This window comes from Argopecten irradians, chromosome 13, assembly GCF_041381155.1.
Source record: "Argopecten irradians isolate NY chromosome 13, Ai_NY, whole genome shotgun sequence".
Lineage (NCBI taxonomy): Eukaryota > Metazoa > Mollusca > Bivalvia > Pectinida > Pectinidae > Argopecten > Argopecten irradians.
In genome coordinates this window covers 9504095-9530940 of record NC_091146.1, presented here as the reverse complement: position 1 = coordinate 9530940, position 26846 = coordinate 9504095, and the positions used below count along the sequence as shown (strand labels likewise).

At 34.5% G+C, this 26846-nt stretch overlaps 1 long non-coding RNA gene across 1 annotated transcript in view; it reads left to right on the top strand.

Annotated features, from left to right (window-relative positions):
* Window positions 1-26469, top strand: part of LOC138306101 (uncharacterized) — a 40357-nt gene extending 13888 nt beyond the window's left edge. Inside the window, exons 2-3 of the long non-coding RNA XR_011205779.1 lie at window positions 21362-21451; window positions 26014-26469. This is a non-coding gene — a long non-coding RNA (uncharacterized lncRNA). The remainder of the gene's footprint in view (window positions 1-21361; window positions 21452-26013) is intronic.
* Window positions 26470-26846: the final 377 nt, after the last annotated feature.

The window sequence follows — 26846 nt, the reverse complement described above, 5'->3', positions numbered from 1 at the left end:
GTGTCGACTGTGGCAGACAATCGGGCCCCGGGGACTAGTACCATACTGCAGAGTCACGTAACTAAGACAAGCGTAATAGTCTGGCTTTAGAAACAAACGTGCACTAGACCCTGAGAAAACATAAACGACAATAGGATGTCTGTGATACATATTCTGAATGATAAAATATTTGCAATAAACATAATTTGGTGGACTAAAATCACGTTCTACTCTTTGTTATTTCAACACCCATCTTCTAAAAAATAAATATACAAACGTAATACGCATCATATTTGCAGGCCAATAGTTGCATATGATTTGTGAAATGCAAAGACTGCTGGAGATGTGAGTTGACCAAAATTGACCAAGATGATGCCATCACGTTAACCTTTATTCATATTTGGTGTGTTTAGCGGTACGTGTCATAATACTGTAAAGGACAAATACAGAGAATACTGATAACTTAAGCTATTAACATAGCGTTAATATCGGGGCTGATTTCGGCCATATCACATTTGGGGACACCGGCATTAGAAGAGTGACAGTGTACCCAGCGAAAAACGATAAAACGATGGAGGAGAAACAATGACAGTGCGACTTGACCAAAACCGAGCTAAAGACTGCATAGCCCCAGAACAAGAGCATAAAATGCTTAAAGATAATCGGAGCAGCGATATCAAATTAGAATGTAATAACAAAACTCCCCAAGGATTTGCTGTCCGGGAAACGTAAGTCCTGACTTGGAGAGATTAATTAATAGTGTGATTTAATCGATTTTCATCTTCATTAAATGTCACAATCTTTATACGTAGCATGATGTTATTAATTGAAATACGCCTGAACTACAGGACCTTTTATAACATGCCCATGTGAAGTATGAGGACATTATCGAAGGTTGGGATGTGACTAACGAAAAGATAAATAATGTAACAAGATCTTTCATCATTATTCATTCTTGTGATGTATTTCATAAAAAAACAACTATAGAATGCGCAATTTTCTTGGTATTTGATTAACACTGTGTTGACATTTCCTTTGATATATGTAGTTTGCGTCTATGTGTGCTTTTGCCTTTGCCGTGACTGTGTCTATATAGATCATCCGATTTCCCGGGGCACCATGTCACCTTTTGCACTCGTGCTACCTGTATGACAAGGCTGATGGTTCTTTTGTGTATCTGTTGTGGCTGACATGACTGTTTGGATCCTATTATTTCTATACATGCTGATTTTTTTGTTCAATGGTTCGGTTTGTCCTACTTTAATCATTATTGTTGTTTAAACAATCCTTGCAGGTTTTAAGCGATAATTTACTGCACTGAATGAAGACTTTGTATCATCATTATCTATTAAGAATGCCTACCACAGATTCCGTTATAAACTTGCATACCCTTGCAGCGTTGATGGAATCTAATAGCATACTTTCTATGGCAGACAGCAATTGGGCTTCTGGGATCAGGACTATATTTTAGAGTGGCGTAGCTTAGACCAGCTTAAGAACATATTACATTAGCTCATGGATACAGACAAATGGTTATTGACAATTCCGCATCAGCATAGCAAAATGTAATAGTTCATTCGCTTCGATATGGTTTAGGATATACCGGTTTTTTTTTATTTGTGACGGCATAAAGTTTACAAGTTACGATTGTATTTGTTAGTGAAATATAGATTTATTAACATATTATTGTTCAATGTAGGCAAAGCGATAGTTTATTCGCGGCGACATGGATTATAAGTATATATTTTTATAAATATGATGATAAATTGTTCATGTTACGATTGCATTTGCTATCGAAATATTGTTTTATTAACATTTAATTGTCAAATGAGTGGAAATATTATTTCTAACAGCGTGGTCTTTTTTACAAATGTATAGAAATACCATGTGGATTTCTAATGGCATATTGATTGTCATTTACGTATAATCTTACGGCGAATTCATAATCACAAAAAATTAAATTATCCGATATAAAGAATTACAAAGTCAGGATAATAACCAAAGGAAATTGATTTGTTATCACACTGGGCGGCTGAGCTGGAAATCCCTAATTGAGGGAATATGGAAACGACAGTCTGAATATAATTATACAGCGGAGATTGTTTTCATTTGCCTAACGGACAAGATTATCGTTCAGTCATTAGCGACATATTCCAATTAGGAAAGGAATCGATTCTTATAGTTTTAATGCTTTAATACTAACAGTACTACAAACAACTTAAAATATTGCCATATAAGTTATCTCCTACCACAAATGAATCGCCAAATCAGTTTTTATAGCAAGACACATGCGAAAATCACAATGACGAAGATGTTCCCTGATCTAGAAAAAGGTGGCATGTACAAATGGTGTAACATATAAAACCTCAGCTGATTGGGTAACGCACACTGTTTTACCATTTCTAATACGACTACCCCGATGAACATAATCCTGTTATTAATTAAGCAGTATTTAGCTGAAGTCAGATTATCTTTGTTCATTGACATATAACGTTGAATTTGGTTTAACAAACTGGTGTTTATAGCATCATAACATAAGTCATCATCCTTCACAACATACAGCTGCCATTCGATTGGTCAATTGGTTAGTTGGGCGTAACGTCATATTAACAGCAAATATCATTAATGGCGTGGCGTATTGTGTATGTAAATGTATAATTTGGGAGACTGTGGTATATTCGTAATGTGTCTACTTTTTATAGTGGAAATGTTGTTCTTTTCATGCAAGCATGCCGCCGAAGTCATCAAATAGCACATCCCGAAAAATCACGTGAAATAAGCATGGAGGGAGCGGAACGTCCACACAAGTACCTTACTAAAAGAGATTTACACATGATTTTACCGACAGAATGTTCAGCAAGTATCAACTATGAGTTGAAGTTATCTTTTAGGTTCGGAACGTGACGAAAGTAGTGGTGTTCCAACAAGAAAAAACCTAACATAGATAAAATGGCGAAATGTTAGAAGAAGAAAGATGCATTTTAAGATATTACTGCTGAATCAGAATTAATCGTTCTTTCAGTAATGTGGGGGAATGTGGTATTAGGAACGTTACAAGGATATTTTTATTTCATCATCATCATCATCATCATCACATCATCATCATCATCATCATCATCATCAGAATTATCAACAGTGGTATTTAATTCCAATGATTTCGTGATCGAAATTATTCGCCTTTATACTAAACTCTAATAACTGAATCGTTCACACGAAATACGTAACAAACACTTTGTTGTGTCAATTTATATACCAGCAAACATCACGTTTCCTTGTATATACAACTAATGTTATATCTTTGCTTGGACAACATCACGTATGCCTTGGAAATAATTCCGGCTAATTTGAGTTCGTCCAGCCAAAAAGTCGTTAGATTATTTGGACTATTCGTTTTACTGCTCGGTCCATCTCTGTCTAATCTCACTTAGATTGTTATATCGCACGACAATTCCGTGAGCTGTAGTGAGCAAGCGGTTGTGGAAATCGTAAAACCAAATAAACCTATTCGACCGAACAAAATGTGTCTATCACTAAACCAATCCATCGTGTGATCGTGTACCGTTAATCAATTCTATACCCGACACGTATATGTCTTATAGAAGGGTCCAATATAACATAGGCAATGTTTAGATGTCTGTGAAAATGATGGTAGTTCCAGCGACAAGTACGTTTCGAAATGACCTGTTTGTAATTGCGATGGAGCTACATCACTTTGATTAGTGTTTGAACGATAATGCAGCTTAGTATCTCGTGTCAGTAACTACAGTAGCGAGATCAACTATTAAAACAAACATTAAATAGCCAGTGAAATAAGCATTAATTAAATAAATTATTATTCCGTTGGGTACTCTATGAAGTCAACATATGTAGTGTACATTTTTTACTGGTATTGCCATTCCGTTTTTGCATATTACAGAGATAGCTCCCTTGAGGGGTAGGTATCCATTGTGACGTCATTACTTTATGGGCGCAATTTACGTCGTTTTCTCCGACAAGTATGACGTTACGCTCACAAACACATGAGGTCACAATCAATACCTACCCGCAAAGGCAAATAATTCTGTAATATGCAAGTACAGAATAGCTAGCCTCTATAAGAGGACATAGAATCGATACTTACAATAATTTACAGAATGTATCTTACACGCATTAATGCTTAAACAATGTCGTTTGTTGTAACACAATATCAAGTGTTGTTCTTGTGGAACATTATGGTGAAGCGAATTACAACATCGATTGAAATGGAAAAAAATACAATATAATCCATATCAATATCTGTTCAATTAAGAGGAACAATGTAAATATGATTATAATGTATCTCTATAGTTCTCATGATCAGATGTACCTTGTTGATGATCTTTCTATTGCTCTACACTACTGCCAGTCATACACAGGCTGGCTGGACTACGATGCCCGAGATGTTAATTTGGTTCCTGTGAGGATAAGGTGTCTAGTGAAATGACTTTTATATCTGGCTCACTGATTTGTAAGTTGTTGTCTTATATGTGTGTCAATTTAGTTTATCTATTTACAGGCAACGCTTTTCGTTAATAGAATACATTCGAAATAAACTATGAATGGAATGATGTTTGATGTTATTTAATCGGATAACGATTAATTACAATAATCAATTCTAACAAATAGTAATAATAAAAACACACAAATATATCTATATATGTACAGGATTTAAATTCATATAAAATCAGATCTAATAAAATAGACGGTATATTTATTTATTTATTTTTTGTATTTTTTTTATCTTAGGACATCTTCGTAATGGAACTTAATTGGACGATCTAAGTATATTTTCAACATTACATCTTTAAGTAATGACTAGAGTGCACAAGTTGTCAAAATGTCACACCTAAATGTTTTGACAGCCGGATATGAAAACAATTCGATCATCCTATAATTGCTTTCTTCCTTCCTGTCCCATTATTACATGACCCTTTCCGTGAACTCGCAGTGTGTCTCAGCGAAACAATAATGTGTAATAAAGAGATACCATTAAGCCTCAATTTGATTATTTTAAACGTTGCATTACGGGGTTATTTTTCTTTTCTAAACAAACTTTATTTGAGCTCAGACATTTGTCCTGACGTATTAGTATGCATTGTTAACAGATCACACAATGATTAACGTTCTATGATCATACTTACCGACTTGCTTACAGTTCGTTTTCGCAAAGCTGAGAAATAATGGACTTTAAACATTGACTTTTTCAACTCGGGATTAAGATATTATCCGACAGTTTTTAAACATGACGTTGAACTCTGGTCGCTTTTAAAATTCCAGACCTTCCTTTTCTCTATCTCAATGGTGTGCTGGTGTTTGTGTCTATCTGAAGCATCATAATATGACTATCCATATTCACAAATTATGAGAGGAAAATTACAGGAAATACAATTTAAATGTAGTAAATACTCTACAACCATTGTTTGTACTTTCTAATTAAGTATCAAAGAAACACAATTTAACAAAGCATGACAATTAAATTGACTCGTGCCCTATCCGGGCCTCGAACTCACGATCTACGGCACCCAATCGCCTAGCCAAACATACCTGCGTCTTCTACCACTGCGCAACATCCACACCCCCCACAAAATATTCATAAAAATAATAGCATTAATGAAGCTTCTTTGCTGCTATTACTTTAATTATATGAAGTTAGTGTTGTGATTAGGTCGATGAAGATTTAGTTGTTGTAAACCCTGGTGGAACAACACGTATCAAGGATTACACTCGATCATATATATCGAAGAGCGTTTGTAAAAGAGACTACTTTACCAGCTAGAAAGGATATGACCAATACTATTACCAGGCGAACATTCAACTGCAATGTCCGATGGTAGTACTATCTGCAGATTGTTCTAAGCTGTTGTGAAAAAAAGAGTACTTGATGTTGTGGCGACATTCTCCGGCCGACAACGGAAACTGGCAAAGAACAATATATATCAATATTTGTTCATGCGGGAGAACTACGTGTCAATAAATCAGAATATTCCTTTGTAGAAGATTGATATGTTGTAGTTCTCAGGGTCAGACACGTAAATCACACTACTAGTCTCTATAGCGTCGGTATACCAGCGTTAACACTATTTACATAAATCTGGATGGACCGGTGTGGGAACTAGCGTTCGTTCCTTTTTCTGTTGTTTAGTTTGATTGCCGAGTAGGTAATGTTTCAAGTAAAATTATCTCCGTATCGTTAACGCATAGACCACGAGTGTGAACTCTTAGTTTGATTAGTGTAACGGTGTTGTTTATGGGGTTTCCTGTGCGTATATGTTCTATTTATATAATGTCTATTCAAGGTGTATCAAAATACCACTGTGAATAGGAAAGTAACGGCAAAATCAAAATATAACGAAGCCAAATTACATTGTAGTATATACATATATTTTTAAATATATAGAAAAAATCACCATTTCTTCACATAAAGATGGTTGTTACAACGCTTATTCAAACGGCAGATATACCCAATATCATGTGATCAATAACGATGGTTTTTACAATGCTCATTCAAACCACAGATATACCCAATATCATGCGATCAATAATATCGATGACATACACATGTTGTAAATATGATGAGGCTAGGAGGATTAACCGACAAACGAGATAAGAGATAAATTGGCCACTCAGACATATGTCACTTCATTTCTGTGTCGCTCCTTGACCATTGTGTAAGTACATTTGTGCATACTGAAATGACTTTGGGTATTAGTTGAACGTCAAGAACCACCAAATCCGCAAACCAGGTGTTTTCCTTGGTGGACGCCATGTTGTACCTAAGTTATACATTAACTGAACCATAAAAAGATTACTACTTTATCTTAGTTCATCGTGTACGACTTTTCATTCGCAGTCTTTGTTCTATGCCTCAGACTCCACTTTGTCATTAACTAATGACAACTGGCGTTATCTCGTAGATTTCGTTGTTCGTTGTAACACTAATTATAACATTATCAGGGATTTCATCTCAGACTCAAAACGAAACTGTAAGGGATTGTTATTCTGGTTGATTGTTGTGTGTAACATTCGCAGCGACAGCGTAATAATTGTGATGGGTTTTACATTGTCAGTCGACAAATTAGTTGTAATGAATGTTACTTCTCAACCCAATTATATGAAAACACACATGGCCTTTTCAGATCCATATTCCAATCATTTCCCATGTGCAGAAAGCAATCAAAATACAGAAACACAATGATAAAAATGCTGCAACGAAACTGCAATCATAATGGTATTGTTAATTTCGGTTTAATAAAGAAATGAGTGAACATTTGGACGAATTAAAAAATCATTGCAGCTACATATAACATTTCATTATAAGTGCTTTTATTTTGAGACAATTTTGTTTTCCTTTAAAAGTTAAATTTCTTAATAAATTTATTTTAAAATCTTCAATTTATATAATGTCAACTGTTGTTGGTTATTGTTTTTAATTGGAGAGTTGTTTTATACTATTATGTTAATATATACTACGACCTTGGCAAAACTTTGTGTTAATTTTACGATTAAAAATATTACGAAAGCATAATGGGTTTTTAAATATTAAAAGAAATATCAATCATTATTCTCTCCAACGATTAATTTTCTAGTCGAACAATTAGAACAATTAAAGTATATATCGGATGTGAACCTTAGAATACACGAGGAATGGCATTGCATGAAGTATAGGCTAATTGATGAATGAGTGCTAATGGACTCTATCAGGCATTGCTAATGGACGATAACCTTATAAAACACATTATTAGGAACAACTCGGCGAGGGATATTGAATTATCGTGGACGGTGGGAAAGTTGATGATTTGTGAACTACATGTGTAAAAGGTTTAACTGGACCGGTGACAGTGTCTTCTGATGAGGACAACTCGATTTCTCAGAGTATCTTTTTTTTCCACATAGATGGAAGGGAATATATCCAGAGGTAGGAATGATAAAAAACGAGTGACCGGAAGTTATTTTCTACAATTAAAAGACACCAAATCGAGTTGATACATAATGTAGCTGATAAGTGGGGACTTGCTTGGCTGGTTACAGTGTCTATTAATGCAAACACGAATTGACATCTTCTCAGAATATCATCGATGGAAGATCGTCCAGAACGAATAGAGCGAAAAACCAAGTGATCGGACGTTAGATACTAGAAGACGAAGGGGGCAAATTTAAGTAGGCTAAGGAAATATAATCATTATAATAAAGATTTTAGCACGTTTGATCTGTTTTATTTCTAGTTTATTTATATAAGTCATGTTTTGGTGTTATTCCTTGCTACCTTATGTAGATAATGCTATTAATGTAGGTACATTGTTTTGAAGAAAACCCATGTCATGCCAAGGTAATATTATTTTTTAATATCATATATAGACATGGGGTCTTGAATACGGACAGGACCCCTTTTTTCAACGTTCCACCCGGTGTTTGATAATCCATTTCCATATACGACAGCAAAACCAAATCCTCAGAGATAGCATCTAAATTTCTCTTTATTGCATTTATCTGATTGACTTCATAATTCTAGAATTCGATATTATGCACAGGCAATTTTCACGTGTTGAAAAAATATCCAAGTGGAATGTCGTTGTGTATCGGACACCATTTGGTCCAAAGTATGGACCTCCCTTAAAAGTAACATTTCTTAGCAAATATCAAAATTCTTCTTTATATTTTCTTTCAATTACATTAGGATATTAGGGATCCCATGCTTATGATCATACGTGTTTAAAAACGACAATTTGCTAGGTACATATCGCGTCGTCAGATACAGGTTTCTTTGAGTTTATTTTTGTCCGTATTAGATCATTTTTTCAGTTTTATACCAAAGTATGGTGCCACACACGCATTACGTCAATAAATGCACGCCAATAATAACCCATTTGATTACCATAGTATTTTATCTTTGTAATATGAATAATGTGATCTGCACTAACAGAGTAATGTATAAAATGCATCCCTACGTAATTGCTTTCTCCCTATGTCCTCTATACAAGACAGTGTGTCTACAAAGGTAAGCTCCGTATTTGGTCAATAATATTCGTCCGACTAACTCTGAAATGATCTTCACGCACATATACAAATAGTAGGATACGCTAATAATACACTTCTTCAGAATGGTGTTGAAATTGAAATCAATTATGATCCCTGCAAATGTTATATGCAGCTATGATATTACATATCATTGTTTTTGCACAGTAAGCAATATTGTGATCCTGTAAAATTCAATTATGTTACGTGTATGCCGCAAGGAAATGAGACCCAATGGATCTTATTCCCATATTCCTAATCTAATTATGAATAATCTAATATTACTGAACCAGAGGGGAAAAATATTTGATAAAAACTCTCTGAGGTGTGTGAGCTAATAGCTAAAACGTGTTATCCTGTGTTTTAAAAAGAGGACTCATTTGTTTTGTAAAATATGGAAAAAAATTACTTATACAAAGAAAACTTATAAATAAACAACTTATTTATCCCATCCCGACTACGATTCCTGTGACTGTTCGGCGAATTGAACTGCATGTTTTTGCTGAAATCACACGATACTTTCTGTAGCTATTTTAACATCGTAATTTAAAACTAGAATTCATAGGTGATAATAAAGATACCAGTGCAAACGAGGGATGTGTGTGCCTATACAATCCTACAACACAACACAAATGTATTATTTCTCGTATTACACCTCAGCAGATTCGTGTAATCAGACAAAAAGTTTTAGATTAAAAGTAAATAAATCAATACACACATTATTATAGTGTCACCGTTGTCTGTCTACCCAGATGTCCGTGATGTTACGTAAATCCCACGGGTAGACTACCACTGACATCAATGTAACACCAGGGACATGCTTTACAATACAAGTGATACACATCTCACGCGGATACTGTTCACTGAATATATTACTCCTCTCATGGGTTTGTTTCCCTCAATCACGATGATGGAAGTTATACATTGTCTGGGACACGTAACCGAAGTTTGTCGATTCGTTTATTATAGTTCAAAAACAATGTGCTTCATATAACAATAGATGCATATCGTCTCTGACTGACTGTTTTCTGCCATATGTCCTTTTACATCATATAACATGATTCGAATTCCTTTACTTCCCAACAGACGATTAATTTCAATTTCAACAAAATGTTATAAAACAGGTTACAGACGGAAGATCATATGTCTTTTACACGACTAGTATACAGGTTACAAACGTTTTGACGTGAAATTCTTAGTTGTGCAGATATTTGTAGTTGTGTGATAAAATGTATCTTAAAGTTGTGCTCATTTCATATGAGATTTTATGAAACTCGTCACGAAGTTTTAATTTTTGCGATCTAAGGTTTCTTAGACTTCTTAGACTCGTTTCATAAAACCTCATATGAAATGAACACTCATGTAAGCGATAAGCCACTTTGACAAAATATTTTTTACAACTCAAATGGAATGTATCAGTCCGCATCGCGCTGTCTCTTCTCATTTGTGGTACACTTTCTCAAAGTCGTCATACACCACATAGCTTCGACCTGGAGATACTACAAATGGTGAGACAGATTCGTCAATCTGTCGCATCGCATTCGCAGATCCTCAGCAAGTATTTGATTCAATTTGCTCCATCTTGCATAGTGTTACATTTATTAGCATGGCTGGCCATCGAAATATCGATTGAGATATTTTAAATAAAAGACAATAAATAGATAAAGTAAATTATTGTCATATAATGGATCTAGCCTGGATTGTTTCTGCCATTTTGCCCCGCGACAAAACGACAATATGACAATAGAATAATCTGCTAATGTGACAACTAGACAGTGCAACAAAATCACAAGCCAGCATTGTCGCCATCGCCGCTGTGAGATGGTGAAAATCAGTCACTATATGAATCAGTTTAATATTGTAAATATTTGGACAACTGAAATTGAGCCATGTTCTAAGACATTGGTAACGTGCTATCTGTGCATTTAGTCAATGCAATCGGTAGACAGCACCTCAGTCCAAACGAACAAGAACGCAATGTGTAACAATAGGGCCCGGGCATTGAAGCCATTCGAAGTAATATAGCTGTTGGATGATTGAATCGATTTTAAACATACAAAGTCATGCCTTGCGTTTAAATGCATTTAGGCTTTTTCTCCAGACTAAATAAACACAAATGTAAACTTGTCACCGCATACTGAAATCCGTATGAAATAACATGTTTAGTAAGATGAAATACGACATATCATGCAAACAAGCAATTCTGAAACTTGAAACATGGACTTATATCATGCAAAATAAAAACACGTTGCAGATTGTATCACGAAATGTTAGGAACTAATCGCAATAGCTATGTCAAATTGGTATTCAATAACAACGTATCATGGGGTTTGGCTGCCCGAGATATCTGGCCTAAGGAATAGCGATTAATATACTGATGAAATCGATTATCATCTTCATTAAATTGTACGAGATTTATCCGTAGCGTGATATCAGTAATTGAAATGTGTCGGGCTATATGTCTCGTATGCATCTGAACAGTAATGTAATTATCGGATGTCGGGATGAGATTATCGAATGGATGGTCTCGGGTTTCACATGCAGAAACATCATTACCAACCACTCAGAATTCGTCAGGTGTGTTCTGTGTGAATCTTGGAAGATATTCGTTATATTGAGTGAGCGATTCGCACAATCTCATCTCCATGTCGGCATTCCGATTCACTTAATTTGCGCGCAATGTAACATACTTTGACTTCTGTTTGTAAATTTTGCTTGACTCCACTTTCTGTTACCCTGGTCAAGAATTATCATTAATTCATGAAAATGTTATTTTTTTCAATTCCTTTACATTCAGCTTAAAGGGAGTGATTTAAACTTTGTCATTTTAATGTTACTGAACCTATTCTTCTGTTCGGTATTTTCGGCAATACTTATAATAAAATTTTGATAATTAGGGGCAAATGATAGACCTGATTTCTGGTAGACGTATTCCTTCAGAATTAAGGGTGTACGAAACTGTCGGCGGTAAAATCATACATCGAACAATATAAATACTATGGACGATACATGTATATTTGATAGGCTCAACAACGGTTTCCATGGCGACATCGTCATTTTAATTACAACCATGGGACTGCTTTGTCTATAAAGTCTATTTCTGAATTTTCTTTTAGAATAATGTTAATCAATATTGAAATGGGTTAAAATCTCGATTGGTTATTTATGTTTTCCCGTCGATTTATAATAGTAAGGTTATAACTCTTTTGGATATTGGCATAAAAGTCAGTGGAACTATTGAAATTCTGACCCGGAACCAGATACCTCTGTCTGAAAACCAAGTCAAACTCGTAAGACACAGCAATCTATATCGGGGGTAAATATGACAGGAACAATTTATAGCTGTTGGTGATTTATGTAAAACGATGACCGATTAGCATACAGCCATTAGGAAGGTGGCATCACTCAGACACCAGACTGACTTCTCTTTGTCACGCTACTACTCCGATATGTAAATATAGGGAATAAACGGGGCAATATATATTTGCATAATCTCAATAGACTAATGCTTTAGGTTTCCTGACTACTATTTAAACAGTATTTGTTTATCCGATTATTTTTGGTATGCGGTTAAAAAAACATCTGTAAGTATACTACTGGATAACCATTAGTCTTGTATATGCTACCATTATGATTAAGTCTCGTAGCTATTCCCTTTATAATAAAGATGTAATATTAATGTTATAAACACCATACACCCAGACACCGCAGCCTCCAAAAACCTCGCAAACAGGCCCGTCCGAACAGCAAATAACATCAATTTTACAGTTGTTTCATGCCTTTTCAGTCAACAGTCAAAACACTTTCCCGAGGTGTTGGGACCAACCGGATGAACTGTTTCCCGAGGCTGGAGGCCGAGGGAAACAGTTTATAGGGTTGGTCCCAACACCGAGGAAATTGAAATTAATCGTCTGTTTTTTCACCTGAACCGCAATCTTAAACTTATCACTGACCCTTGTGAGAAAGACTTTCGCAGAGAGAATACCGGTATTTTGGTCGATCCGGCGCGCAAGTGTTTATGACTTCAACAATTAATTATGACGTCAACAATAAACGCACGCAAACGTTCCGTTAGCTGACTCTCTATATAAATGAAGTAATTTCGCCCATTGACAGTTTGACTGTTGACAGAGGCGTAACGTTTGCATGAGTTTATTCCCTATTTCCCGTGGTGTTGGGACCAACCAGATTAACTGCTTCCCGAGGACGGAGTGTCCACTGAACTTCAATTCATCGAATTGTTAATGTACTATCGAGAACGATATTTTTTTGAGTATAAAAGGCAAGAGTTTAACAATTACAAAGAGACAGAATAAAAATATACCGCAGCCTCCCAAACCTTGTAAACATTCACACACGTAACATATTCTATACCTGGGAAGGGGTATCCTTAAATGACCTTGGCTGTTAAACATTAAGCGCGACCAAGCAAACCGGTGAATGTCCCCTCAACCAACTTCACCAAGTCGTTATCGTATCATATAATACTTCAATCAACTTCTCAATAGCTTCAAACGAATCGCACCCGATCCAATCTCCGCCTCAAATTTTACTCAAATTAATCACATCCAAGTAAGTCCTAGGGGATAAGCTTTAATCAGCTACAGGATTGCTCTAGATCAATGATCTGAGATGAGCTTCGATAGTTATGAAACCTTATAATTTGTCTGATGCTAAGGTGAATAGCTATCCTTTTAAACATAGTCTACAATCTCATTTCTGTATTTTTGTTATTAAGTGAAGGTTTTAAAATTATTTTGGTATGATAGCACGATTGATTTATGAAAAAGATGATTAGAAATGTATCTAATTCAGTGTGTCGACGTATCATATTGTACTAGTTATATATATTGTGTTCAGATACATTAGCTTAGGTTTTGAAGGGAGAGTCATCTTGTGAATTGAATATCTGATCATATTGATAAATTTAAAGTGGAACTGTCATGTTCCACATTTTCAACCAATCGCACCCTTGATCATCTTACCACGACAACAACAGACTTGAAAAAATGAAACAATTCTAAAATTTACTTTACACATTGTACACATACTATACATGAATTTGCCCATATATTCAAAACTGATGCTACCTAAACACACAACCAGCATTCTCTAAAGCACTGAATTCTCTATAGAAAGGGGGTTTCCAGAAATCTATTTTTGGTTTGGTTTTATGTTACCTATAAAAAGGCTGCAAACATTGTGTATCAGTATTCAGCGGCTAGTATTCTTCAGTCATTTTTATCTATACAATATAATTACATTATTAATATTGATATCCATACGATGCATATCGAAACCATTTTTAGTTGTTAAGTAGTTATTGTTATATTACTGTTGAATAGACAAACGGCATATATACTCTTACTTAATTTTGTTTAAAATTTAAATTTGAATTTGAATTTAAATTCGTCATTACATTAAAATACTATTTGTCCAATTATCTGTACAACCTGTAGTTTTTCATGTATTGAAATGGACATGGTTATTACTCATAAATAGACTGCTAGTCAGTCTTGATAGTGGCATATCACAGACGACGTCGTGGTAATTATATAGTCGTCTGTTCCACTAACAACCGGAGACGGAGCTAGACGCCAATTTCCGGATACGCAATGACCAAATGGGCTTACAATATCCTTTTCGCACCAGTCTGTACGCGGTGTGCATAACTAGGTAGACTATATATACGAGAAATCTGACCATATCGGTCCTGGTTCGTAGTATAAGATCATTATGACGTTTTATCGCACCTCGAACAGATATGTCCCAAAAATGATTGGTTGAGAGCCGTCACGTGGTGACCCCTATCACTTAGCATGGGGTCAGTAAATTTTATTATGTTTTCAATATGGCGGCTCTCGCCCTCGTTTCAAAATTTAAACAAATTCTTTTCAACTATATATTCCATTTCATTACCGTAAAACACCATTTTACTTGTTATTTGTTGTGTAAAATTAACTTCAATCGTTTTAATACTTCAAATTAAATGAAATGGGTTATTTTAAATATGAGTTGCTTCCCCTATGCCAGTATGAAAGTTGATGACGAGGTGAAAGTCAAACGTAACAAATGAAACATTTTCTAGATTATATAGGGATTGGTTTTTTATGGGTGTTTGTGTCACTTTTGTTTCTGATGCTTTCAATATACAATCAGTCTGGTGTCGTATTGAGGTAGACCTAACTTATTGTGCACATCCTAGAAATGTCGAAATTAATGTTCATTTATGAATTATTCAGTATGAATTCTGCAGGTTCCATACCGGATATTTGCAAAGAAACACATAAATAAATATGTAGGCTTTCGACATTTCTGAATTATTTCAAAAGCGGCGATTATTTGTATCATTCGCCAGTATGATTGAAGCTTGATTTCAGATTCTTGACAAAGCAAATATGGCTTCGCCCTTGCCCCCTACAAATCTTATTGATCCGTAAGTAACTATTTATTAGGTAATAGAAGAATACATGGTTGTTATACATACAGTTATTTCGATGCGAACTTCGAACCAAATAAATCTTTAAAGATGTAGGTATTCTGTTTATCTGCATTTTTATATATAGAAAGAATGAATTATATGGTAGTATTATACAATACAAATCTTTATTTCGATGCCATTTCGAGCAAATGACGTAATCCCGGTAAATTTGACGTTACTTTTTAGCGGGACTAATGACGTTCCATTCACCGGAATGTTAAAGTTCTGTGTCAAGTTAGAAAAAGAGTCGTCAGATGTGGAAACAAATTCGCTTGATTGCATTGACGGATAAAACATTTCGTATTGCCGTGTAAAGTACAAGCTTGGAACTGTTTGAGAATGCGCTTTAACATTCCCCACTGTAGTAAAAAGGAGTCCACTCTCATTCGGTAAAGTGGCGGCTGGGATCTGTGTAAACTATAGTGTTAAAAACTCTATCACTAGGTTTCATTATCATTTATGAAAAATAGTTCGTTGAAAAAAATTGAAAGTCCCAAAATCTCCGCGATCTATACCAAACCTCAGCTGCTCGTGTATTGTTTCCGAGTTTGAGAGAATTACAGAAAAATGAACTTATCTTGATCAGGTTCTTCAATGTATGTTTTCCCAATAATTTTCTATAACAACGTTATTTCTGTTGATAAATTAAATCACACATGCCCAATAAATAAAAGTTTGCCTAATATAGTCTTGTTTTTGTTAATGTATTAAAATATCTTGATCCACGACATATATCCTAGCGCAATGGTATTTATCTACCATTGCTTTTAACACAGGCTGTTATTTGGACAGCAATGTGAAGATGATTTATCTCTGACTAAATGGATTTCGGAAAATGTTAATTGGTTGTTTGAAGTCAGCAGGTTTCCTTGGTATAAAACACTAACGCCTATCACCTGATCAGGAGGAGGCGTTCTCTCTTGTCTAAGACGTCTAATGATAACGGGTTTCTTCATGGGGATAGCAATTTATTTTAATTAAAAGCAGCAGCGATCCCCAGGCCCAGGAGGATCTGATCAATAAACAGTAATTGCACAGGCATGATGATTTAGATTGGGAGACTAGGGCATCCATCTAACAGGATCTGAAATCTGAAAATAGGAAGAAAAGACATTGTTTTACCACAAGATTGTATTTACCTAGGCCCAGTTTCATGAGCGTTCCTTAACTTTAAGGTTCCTGAATTTGAATCTCAACATAAAAAAAAGATTTATAAAAGTTAAGGAAAAATCTGAAGTTAAGGAGCCTTCCTGTAAATCTGTTATGTTTTCCTATGGAGAATTTTAAGTTAATGGATTCCTTAGATATAGGGAATGTTCATGAAACTGGGCCCTAAAATCATTAAACGTCGTAATGTGACCCTGTGTTCGATATTGCATTACGATATAATACAATCGTGGATATTTTCGCGGGTGATTGATTGTGTGATTTGTAAGTAAGAGTAAGTATTTAGCGTCGTTATTATAATAAGTACAACTTTGAGTTTTTGGTCATACATTGTACACACGCACAAAATGCGTTGAAAATTTTCGTAGTGAGAAGGGCCTTAGCGAAAATTTTCTTTTTTCGGAATTTTTTTTCGGGTAAATTTCCGTGTTTAGTGTATGGTAATATGAAAAATGCTCAGGATAGATACGGGATCAATATTATCTATACTGGTTGAATAATGTACAATAGTAGCGAGGTATATTTGAACGTACATGTAGTTTTACTACCGAGAATAACTACTGTCCTCCACCGTCATAATGTTCGGTTACTAAAGAGGCGAATGACCCCCACATATTTAATATACGTTATTGCGAAATTTCTTCACATGCTTGTTCTTGTAACTGTTGACAGAGGATACGAAGTGATGGTCAATTGACCTATAAACGACAGAACTTCTAAAACCTGTACATACATATTTACACAAATACAAGCTGTTCATGTTTGAATTGTCAAAGTTCTAGTCATAGAAAATATTTTATTGACGTCATAAATACATATGTGTGTAATTTATTGTTTCAAGCTGTTTATGTTTGCTTTTATGAATAATGTTAATAGAACTATTGCAGTGTATCATTCTGGCAGTGGAAGTGTCCATCGATACCTCAGGATTAGGGCATGTTTTCTTGTTTGATATTTGTGGATTAAAGATAACATAACTGATCCAGTGGCATTCCTATCTAAATTGGTTTATAAAATCAACAGATAATCTTATCAAGATTTCTGCCTAAACGACATTTCTACACACTGTAATTAACAGCTGGGAAATCGAGGCAGATGCTCAGGACGCCATTCATTGATCAAAAAAGGGACCCACATAACACTTCTATAAATCAATGAATGTCATTATATTTCCTGGAGATAATTGGTCTAATTACGGTATCCAAGCTAAATCAGAGCCAGGTTATAATGGTTGGAGGCTCATTTTCTAGATTACATCAGACAAACCCGCTATTCTGATTGGCACTTTTACCAAATACCGTATTTTATCGTGGTGTGCTAGGCTTCTAATCTCGTTACTATGGTGACCAGTAATGGCGCCGTACGTCGCCGATACAGGTACATTTAAAGGACGTTTTCCAAGCTAAACAAGGTGCTGGACGTAGTTAGGTTTTTAAGAAGCAGTTTCTCAGGATTTCCTAGTGAGATGATACATGCTCTAGAAAGATTGACATATACATTTTGTAACAACAACGGAATGAGCCTAATTGATTTCCTAATTGTTTATTGTGATTTGTTTTTTCAAATGTTTTAAAATTTGGCACGGGCGAGTTCAATACTATGTCTGACCACTCACCGTTGTGTTTTTCCTTCAATATGTGTAACACTTATGTAATTGATTACCACTATAATGTCTTATGTAGTGGTATCACAACAAAAATTGTGAGGTGGAACAGAGACAATGTAGTTAGTATATGCTATGACCTTCAAGCAATAGTTGATATGTTGATATGTGATATGTCGTTAGATTCTCAAGAAAAAAAGATGAATGTGTAACAAAATTGTGTGGTGATATAAATCATGTTTTACCAAACTGTAATGTTAACAATATAAGTAACATGAATCAATACCCTCAACAGTAAAAGGTGATAAAGAGGACAAACCATGGTTTACAGACGTATGTAAAAATAAGTATAATGAGTATAAACGTGCATTAATTTTAATGTTTACAAGACACATGATAATCACGCAGTTCTTATAAGTAAAACACAAACTTACAAAAAGTTGGAATATAGACTTAAGCGGCAATACAAACGACAAGAAGGTGATATGGTAGAGTTTCTCAGGAAGAATAACCCTCAATAATTCTATATTTTTTTTCAAAGCGTAAAAACCATGTATCCCAACCACATATTTGTATTGATGAGTTTTTAGACTATCTTAGTAATATTAGTAGTAACATTGATACAGATGACACTAGTGACGAATTGTCGCATGAAGATATAGATTCAACAATATTTAATGAATTAGATGAACCATTTTCTGAAGAGGAGATACATTATGCAATTCGTAATCTGAAACGAGATAAAAGTTGCAGTGAAGATCTCATTTTAAACGAAATATTTTTAGATTGTGAAGATATTTTGATACCTTGAATATCAAAACTCTTTAGTAGAATTTCTGAATCCGGATTATTTCCAGAAGTGTGGTCAAGTGGCTCCATTGTCCCAGTACATAAAAAGGTGATATAAATAATGTCAATAATTATAGAGGTAAAACGTTAGTCAGTGGTATGGGGAAGCTATTTACCGCAGTGTTAAATAGAAGGCTGATTTAGTGAGATAAGGGAAATTCTGTTATAACTGATGCTCAATTTGGTTTTAAAGCTTGTCACTCAACAGTAGATGCCATATTCGTCCTTCAGTCACTAATTAATAGAACTCCTAATATAAAGAGACGTTTGTACTGTTGTTTCATTGATTTTGAAAAGGCATATGATCTTATTGATCGAGGAAAAAATTGGTGTTAACTTATACATGTAAAACACGGAGTTCACATATTTTTTTAATTATTAAGTCTCTAAATGAAAATGTAAAATCATGTGTGAAATACAATGGTCATATACATTGTATCAGAATATTTTGATAACAAAATCGGTCTCTTCTAAGGCGAAGTTCTCTCACCAATTTTATACAGTCTTTTCGTGAATGATTGTGAAATGAATTTTATAAAAGAAAGTTATCAAGTGGTTGAAATTGGTATGATATCCCTGTTTTTATTTATGTACGCGGGCGATGCAGTGCTTATTGCAGAAAGTCCGCATGCTTCATAAACTATGTTTGATGCAATGATTTTGTATAATATTGAATGGAAGCTTACACTTAATGTAGAAAAAAAACACCTGAAATTGTAGTTTTTAGAAATGGTGGTATTGTAAGACAAGAAGAAAACTGGTTTTACGACCACAAAGAAGTTGAAGTGGTAGATGATTTTAACTATATAGGTATGGTTTTTTTAACTATAATGGTAAATTTAACGAAAATCAACAACATGTAGCTGAAAAGGGCAGAAAAGCATATTTTGCATTATCAAATAAATTAAAAAGTCATAGATTTAACACAGAAACATTATGTTCAGTGTTTGACACTTACGTAAGTAGTGTATTAGGTTATGTATGTGAAGTATGGGTTTTTTCAAAGAGCACTTGAGATTGAAAAATTACATGATAGATTTTGTAAAAGAACTTTAGGCGTCGGTAAGAGCACTTGTAACGATCTTGTATACTATGACTTAGGTAGATTACCAATGCATATTATCTGAAAAATGAAAATATTGAAATACTGGGTAAAACTTAAAGCAACCGTTTATTGTATATTTAAAGCATGTTATGAGCAATGAATATTAGATAATGATGATTGGATCATGGATGTACAAGCCGAATTGAATAAGCTAGGATTGGGTTATTTGGGGAATAGTACTTGTGTGAGTATTATTGTATATAAACTAATTGAACAATAATTTTATGATGTATGTACTCAAGAAACTTTATACAGAATACAGAATTCCTTAAAACGAATTTTATATCAACATCTAGTTGATAATTTTGGTTTACAATATTATCTAAAGAAACCCGTTGATCAAAAGTATAAAAACAGTAAAACAAGTATAAGATTACGTAGTCATAAGTTAAATAAAGAGAGTGGTAGATTTCAAATTGTAGCACGACCAAAAAGAATCTGTACAGTTTGTAATACCAGTGATATAGAAGATGAGTTTCACTTCATCCTTGAATGTCCTTTTTATACCCAGCTACGAGTTAGATATCTGAAACTTTAACTATCATCCAAGTGTGTTCAAACTTGTTCAATTACTCAGTACACCGTAACTGTGTAGTATCTGATGTATAATAATTGTGTGCTAATGTTTGTGTTTTATTGTATACATTTACTCTCCTGCACATGTTTAAATCATTTTATATATATTAAAATTGTACTTTGTGTCTTATAAGCCGCAAGGCTTACGGAAATAAACAAACTGAAAATTGAAATTGAAATTGAAATTGACAAGGAATTTTGGCTTATATATTTGTCACTAGACTAGAGCAAGAGTTTCCTGTCTGTTGATGATTTGTCTTTACAAACAATTTAACTAATTCACACCGTGGGTACATTTGACATGTGGTGCGCTCTAATGCGATAGAAAACTGTATTTTTCCCATTGGGGCTATATTCATATTAACACTGGAACTACAAATATGTTATCTTAACATTAACCTAAAACAGAAACTATGTTCAGCTGTATATATAGCGTTTAAAGGAAATATTCCTGGTGCAATCAACTTCCTTAAACATGTCGCAATCCTTTCATTGAAATGTTTCATTTTTTAAAGAAAATAACGTATGTGAAGAAAATTTTTAATCTCATGAATGTCTGTGTTGATTTCAGAGACCTGTCTTGAACTATGCAATATTATGATCGGAAATCCTCGGCTGTGGGCGTTCATTGCCTTGTTACCATTCATGGCAACGACATTCGGTACGTACAGATATTTCGATTTTTCTATGGTATCCCATTTCAAACAGCGAAAAGGTTCTAATTTGAATGTTAATTGGTGTCTAACTGCTACTTAGAGAGAAGAACCACCACATGACAGACATCGGAGCCTCGGTTTCAGAAATTATAAGAATTTGTCTGTCATGTCAAGGACAAAAATGCTACGTTTTCTAGAAATTCAATATAAACCGACTCCTAGAATGATAAATTGATTGAATTAAACCCCGTGCCAGACTTCATAGATATTGGTACACTAGAATGCCATGGGTCATCACTACGTGTAAGTGTACACACATCTCAATGATACTTATAAACGTTATTACTTTATTTTACATCGATTTCAAAACAGATTATATACAAGTAAGTTACATAAATCACTTTCGATGGCCCCGAAGTAAGCGTCATAGAGGTCGTAGTGTGGGAGGAAATCATAGTGCCCGGGTAAAGCCCACTTGATCGGATAGGTGACCCTTGGCAATTAAGAGTAAAGCTATCAAAATAGCTGGTAAGCACGATTGTAACATCTTTGAATTTTAAACATTTGTTATTTGATTTGGTAAAAAACCTGTTTTTTTAATTTACCCGAAACTTCTTACGTGTAATATATGGCCATAACACGAAACAGTTCAACGGATGCTTAAGGTACTGGTCATACAAAGAGAACTTCTAATTATCGTTTATCGACATGATAGTAGCATAGAAGCTTTATAGAGGTGTAAACAAAATTATTGTGATTGCTAGCAAATATCGCTGAAGGCCCACTTCCTTTCCGGAGCAAAATTTAAATGTTTCTGAAAATACATTAATAACACAAGAAAATCCATATCGATGGCTTATGATGAGGTAACAACACCAAACATATGCAAAATAATCGATCTCGTTTTACGTTCCCATTTAAAAAAAATAAAAGCCGTTTCGGAAAGGTAGTGGGCCTTTAATAGGAATGCGTTTTGTTTTATGTAATAGTACAGCACTACACTAAAACGGTATGTTATTTACATTGTAACAAGATATTGCAGGAAACGGAATTACATAGGAACGACCAAGTTACATTATATGTAGCATGCCACTGTATACAACTTAAAGTTATTTGTGCCGTAACTGGGCGAAAATTTTGACATGCAATATTTTCATCGTGAATTTATTGAAAACCATAAGGTTTTATGAATTAAGCCATGAAAATCATTCAAATGGCTTTAGATGCCTTATAAAAGTTAGTAACAACACAGACATTATGTACTGTAAAATTATTGTTTTTATGCCTTAAGTACGTATGTTTAGATGAAAACATATCTTCAGAAATCACTTTATAATTACATATGTCTAATGAAATTGTAGACTACAATTTGGCTTCATGGTTGGACAGTATGTACTCATTTCACTTCAGTATTGATGCAAATTTAATGATTTTTGGCAGTACTACCAAAATCAGCTCTTATGTATACATTTAAAATTAAAACCTATGCATTGAAAGTACTGTAATTTTTCTAAAAATTGGTAATTTTTGGTGATGAATAACATATCAAAAGCTCATCGGGATTCGCGAATATGAAAAATACGGCACATATAACTTTAAGTACAGCATACCGTTTAACAGAATACCAAACTACAGTTTGTTTGAAATTTTAAATTACTCAAGCTCATCGTATATAACATTGATTGAAGTTGTATTAAAAAGGCTATAAAACCCAACCCATACAAGCGTTCCGGTGATCCGGAGTCAACAGAGATCTGGGTCAGGTGATGAATGCGATACGGATGTTTTTGTTGTGTTTTATTGAAGGAAGGCTTTTGATGGTTCCTAGAAACTAATACTGAAAACGAATCGAGGAATTGATTTCCGGATTTCCTAAGCCGGATGTTTCTAGAATAAGTGCAGAGTGCCTGGACGCCCTGTCACGTAACAATGAAAGTTCTGTATTGATCAGAATTTATTTCTGTGGTGGAATGCAGAGAGAGCGATGCACCTGCGACAAAAAATATAAATTTTATAAAGTGGTTTGGGTTAAAGCTTTTTAAACTGCAAATCATTCGAATTGATACACAGACCTACTCAATACATGCAGGAGAGCTTGTGTTAGACTTTTATATGGCTACATCTTTAATGTGAATCTACTAATACCCTCTTTTGCCTAACCAACACATGTCATTTTGTATAAGGGTTAACCAACACATGTCATTTTGTATAAGGGTTGTAGTAGGCTTTTATATGGCTACATCTTTCATGTGAATCTACTAATTTCCTATTTTTGCCTAACAAACACATGTCATTGTGTATGCCAGACTGATAAGAAAGTTTTTAACACATTCAGGCACAATTCAGTCTAACAGAACATTAAAGGGACAATTCAGTGAGGCTTATTCTTCAAAATATGACATAAATGTATTCTTCTACATTCCTTGTGAAACATATAACAAGCAATATTTTCATATTTCACGACATGTTTAAGTATTTTGATTGATATCGTTGATATTCCAAATCGTTGATCAATACGAATAAGCAGGTACAATATGTACGCTGTTCCCATACCTGAGCGAAAATAATGTTAAATAAATGCAATACGAAACCACGAAGGAGTTGATGAAGTTATTTTAGACAAGAATATGCACCTAATAAGGTAAACACACGACTGTTAGAGCGATTTGAGTAGTTCTAGACAAACATTTCTTTACTACACTAGAGAGGGCCAGGGTTCGACATACAAGACATAAGACCATTATGTGCAATGGCGAACAGTAAGCGAGTTTGAACATTTCACATACATTTCACTGTACTCTTAGACTGTATTGTTCCTTTAAAAATGCACATATATCGGAAGTAAACCAGTTCTAATGGTAGTTACATGAGTTGGTTTTACTCTGATATGCCAGAAAAGGCCATGGCAGTGAAATGTGTGTAAGTTTTCAAACTCGCTCGCTGTACGCCGTTACAAATTGTGGTCGGACGTACGCGTCTTGTATGCTGAATCCTGGCTCTTTCTCGTGGAGTACTGCATTTTTTGTCTAGAACTACTCATATATCGCTCATACAGTAGAGTGTGTTTGCCTTATTAAGTGAATCGCCTTGCCTAAAAAAATCATTTCTTTAACTCCTCTGTGGTTATTGTCACTCTCTCATTAACTGGGTGGGTTGATGATCTGACAGGACATACCTGGAGAAGGAAAACAAACACATCATCAATGGCGATTCAAATGTATCAATCCTTTATTCACAAACCAGAGTATCAATATTACAGACACAAAGCCTGAGTTCTCAGGAAGCAATCCTGCCTTGGGTCATTACCACAATAAACTAACTATATATCAGAGCTCACCCTTGAATACTTGTTGTTGGATTTGTGTAAGTAGAACCATATTATATACATGTAGTTAATGAAATAATGACAACAAAAATAAAAATATTCTACAATTTGGTTTATATCAGTAGTTTGTTCATATAACTCCTGAAATAATTCATATTTTCTACAAAATAGTACAATAATTGGTTGATAACTGGACTAGACCTGTTTACTTATGACTAGTATTAAAATAATACACAACTAATTACTTATTAATAATTATAAATGAAGACAGAACGTGAACTTGCTTTCATGGGCGCATTCATGTTTCCGATGCATCATGGGAAAAATCATGTACTCTCAATCTGACGCGTATTTCGAAAAGCATTATGGGTAATCTTAGAATAAAACGAATGAGAAAATTTCCTAATTTGACATAATTTCCGACATTATTATTCTATTGAAGTTATAAACAATTGAGAAATACTTCAGAAACACTTAATATCAAAAAAGATTAATGCGATAGTGCCGAAAACCTTCTTTAGACAATATGGTTATCCACGGCATCACATGGATGAACGCTGTGCAAAACTAGCACGCTTCAAATCATTCATAACAATATTTACAGGGTGTACCAGGCTTAATCATACATTCAACTTAATGTATAAACACCTTATGAACATGTGTATAATACTTGGACAAGCTGATCAATGAATAAATTCACAGAAATCATTAAAACATACCTGGAGAAGGAAAACAGACGCATCACCAATGGCGGTTCAACTGTATCAATAGTTGGGATACGCTCGATAACGTCATCAACTGAAAAGTTCTAGGGCGCGCTCGATTACGTATTTATACCAAAAAATGTATAGCCCACTATTAAACAGTCAAACCGTCACATTATTTATTTAATTTGTTTAACGTACGTGCCATTAGCGCTGTGTATTGGTATAGTAGCGTACATGTATATACCTTTCTAATCGTACTGCTATACCATTTGGAATTTCAACGATATCATTGACATGTAATTTATAAATATTTCATGTTTTATGTTTCTTAAGGAATATAGAACAATACATTTTGACAAAGTTTGCTTCACTGTTACGTAACAGTATTAGCCTGACTGAAATTTTTACCTTTAAAAGAACGATATCAAAAGGTTTCATTAGGTGGCCGATCTGTTGTTGTTTATCTTTGCAATGTAGATTCACTAAATTTGATCAACTGAAATAAAATATGTGATGACGATGTTAATGGTTGTAGGTTTCAGATGTAAATGGTCTAATGAAGGATGCCAGTCTGGTGAGGAATGTTGCAGTAAGAGCTGTGTACAATCACATCCGGGCACTAATCCACGATGTACAAAGTGTTCCATGCACGAGGATTGTCTGTATAGTTACCACTGTGAAAGTAGACTGATATGTGGTCCGAAGCGGAAGTGCTGTGCAGATTACTGGGAGACATGCGCATTAAGTAGTGATTGCTGTGACCCAAAACAAAAATGCATAAGTGTGAAAGGTTTCGTATACCGGAAGTGTTTGTTTGGACCTGTACGATATCGAGGGAGTTCGTCGTCGCTTCATCTCAAACAATATTCCCTACTTACTATCCCGCTGCTTCTAAATTTAGCGTTTTTGTATCTTTGAATTTTTGAACATTTTTGACTTGATGTTTATTATAAAAACAACACCTTTTATATGGAATAAAACTTCTCTTTCGTACTAATCGTTAATATGGTTTGTAAATTCATGGACTCACTATTGTGTCATTGAAAGTCGACAACTGACACTTTATTTCCTTGGCATGTTTGCATTAAGAACACGGTAAGAAATTATGTTCTTAAGGCTGACAACGTAAATTACAAACTACGCATTTGATTTATACTTTAGAATTAGGCAAGGGGTATCACTCTGACTTACATTTTTCCTATGCATAAGACTCGTGTACAAATTATAACGCAAAAATGATTTAGATTAAAAAATAAGCTGATTGCAATAATGCTTAGCGATAATAAAAAGACAATCGATGATGTGTTTGAATAATATCAATATATTGTGATAAATACAACTCTTTACTAAGAATTCAATGCCGTGTAA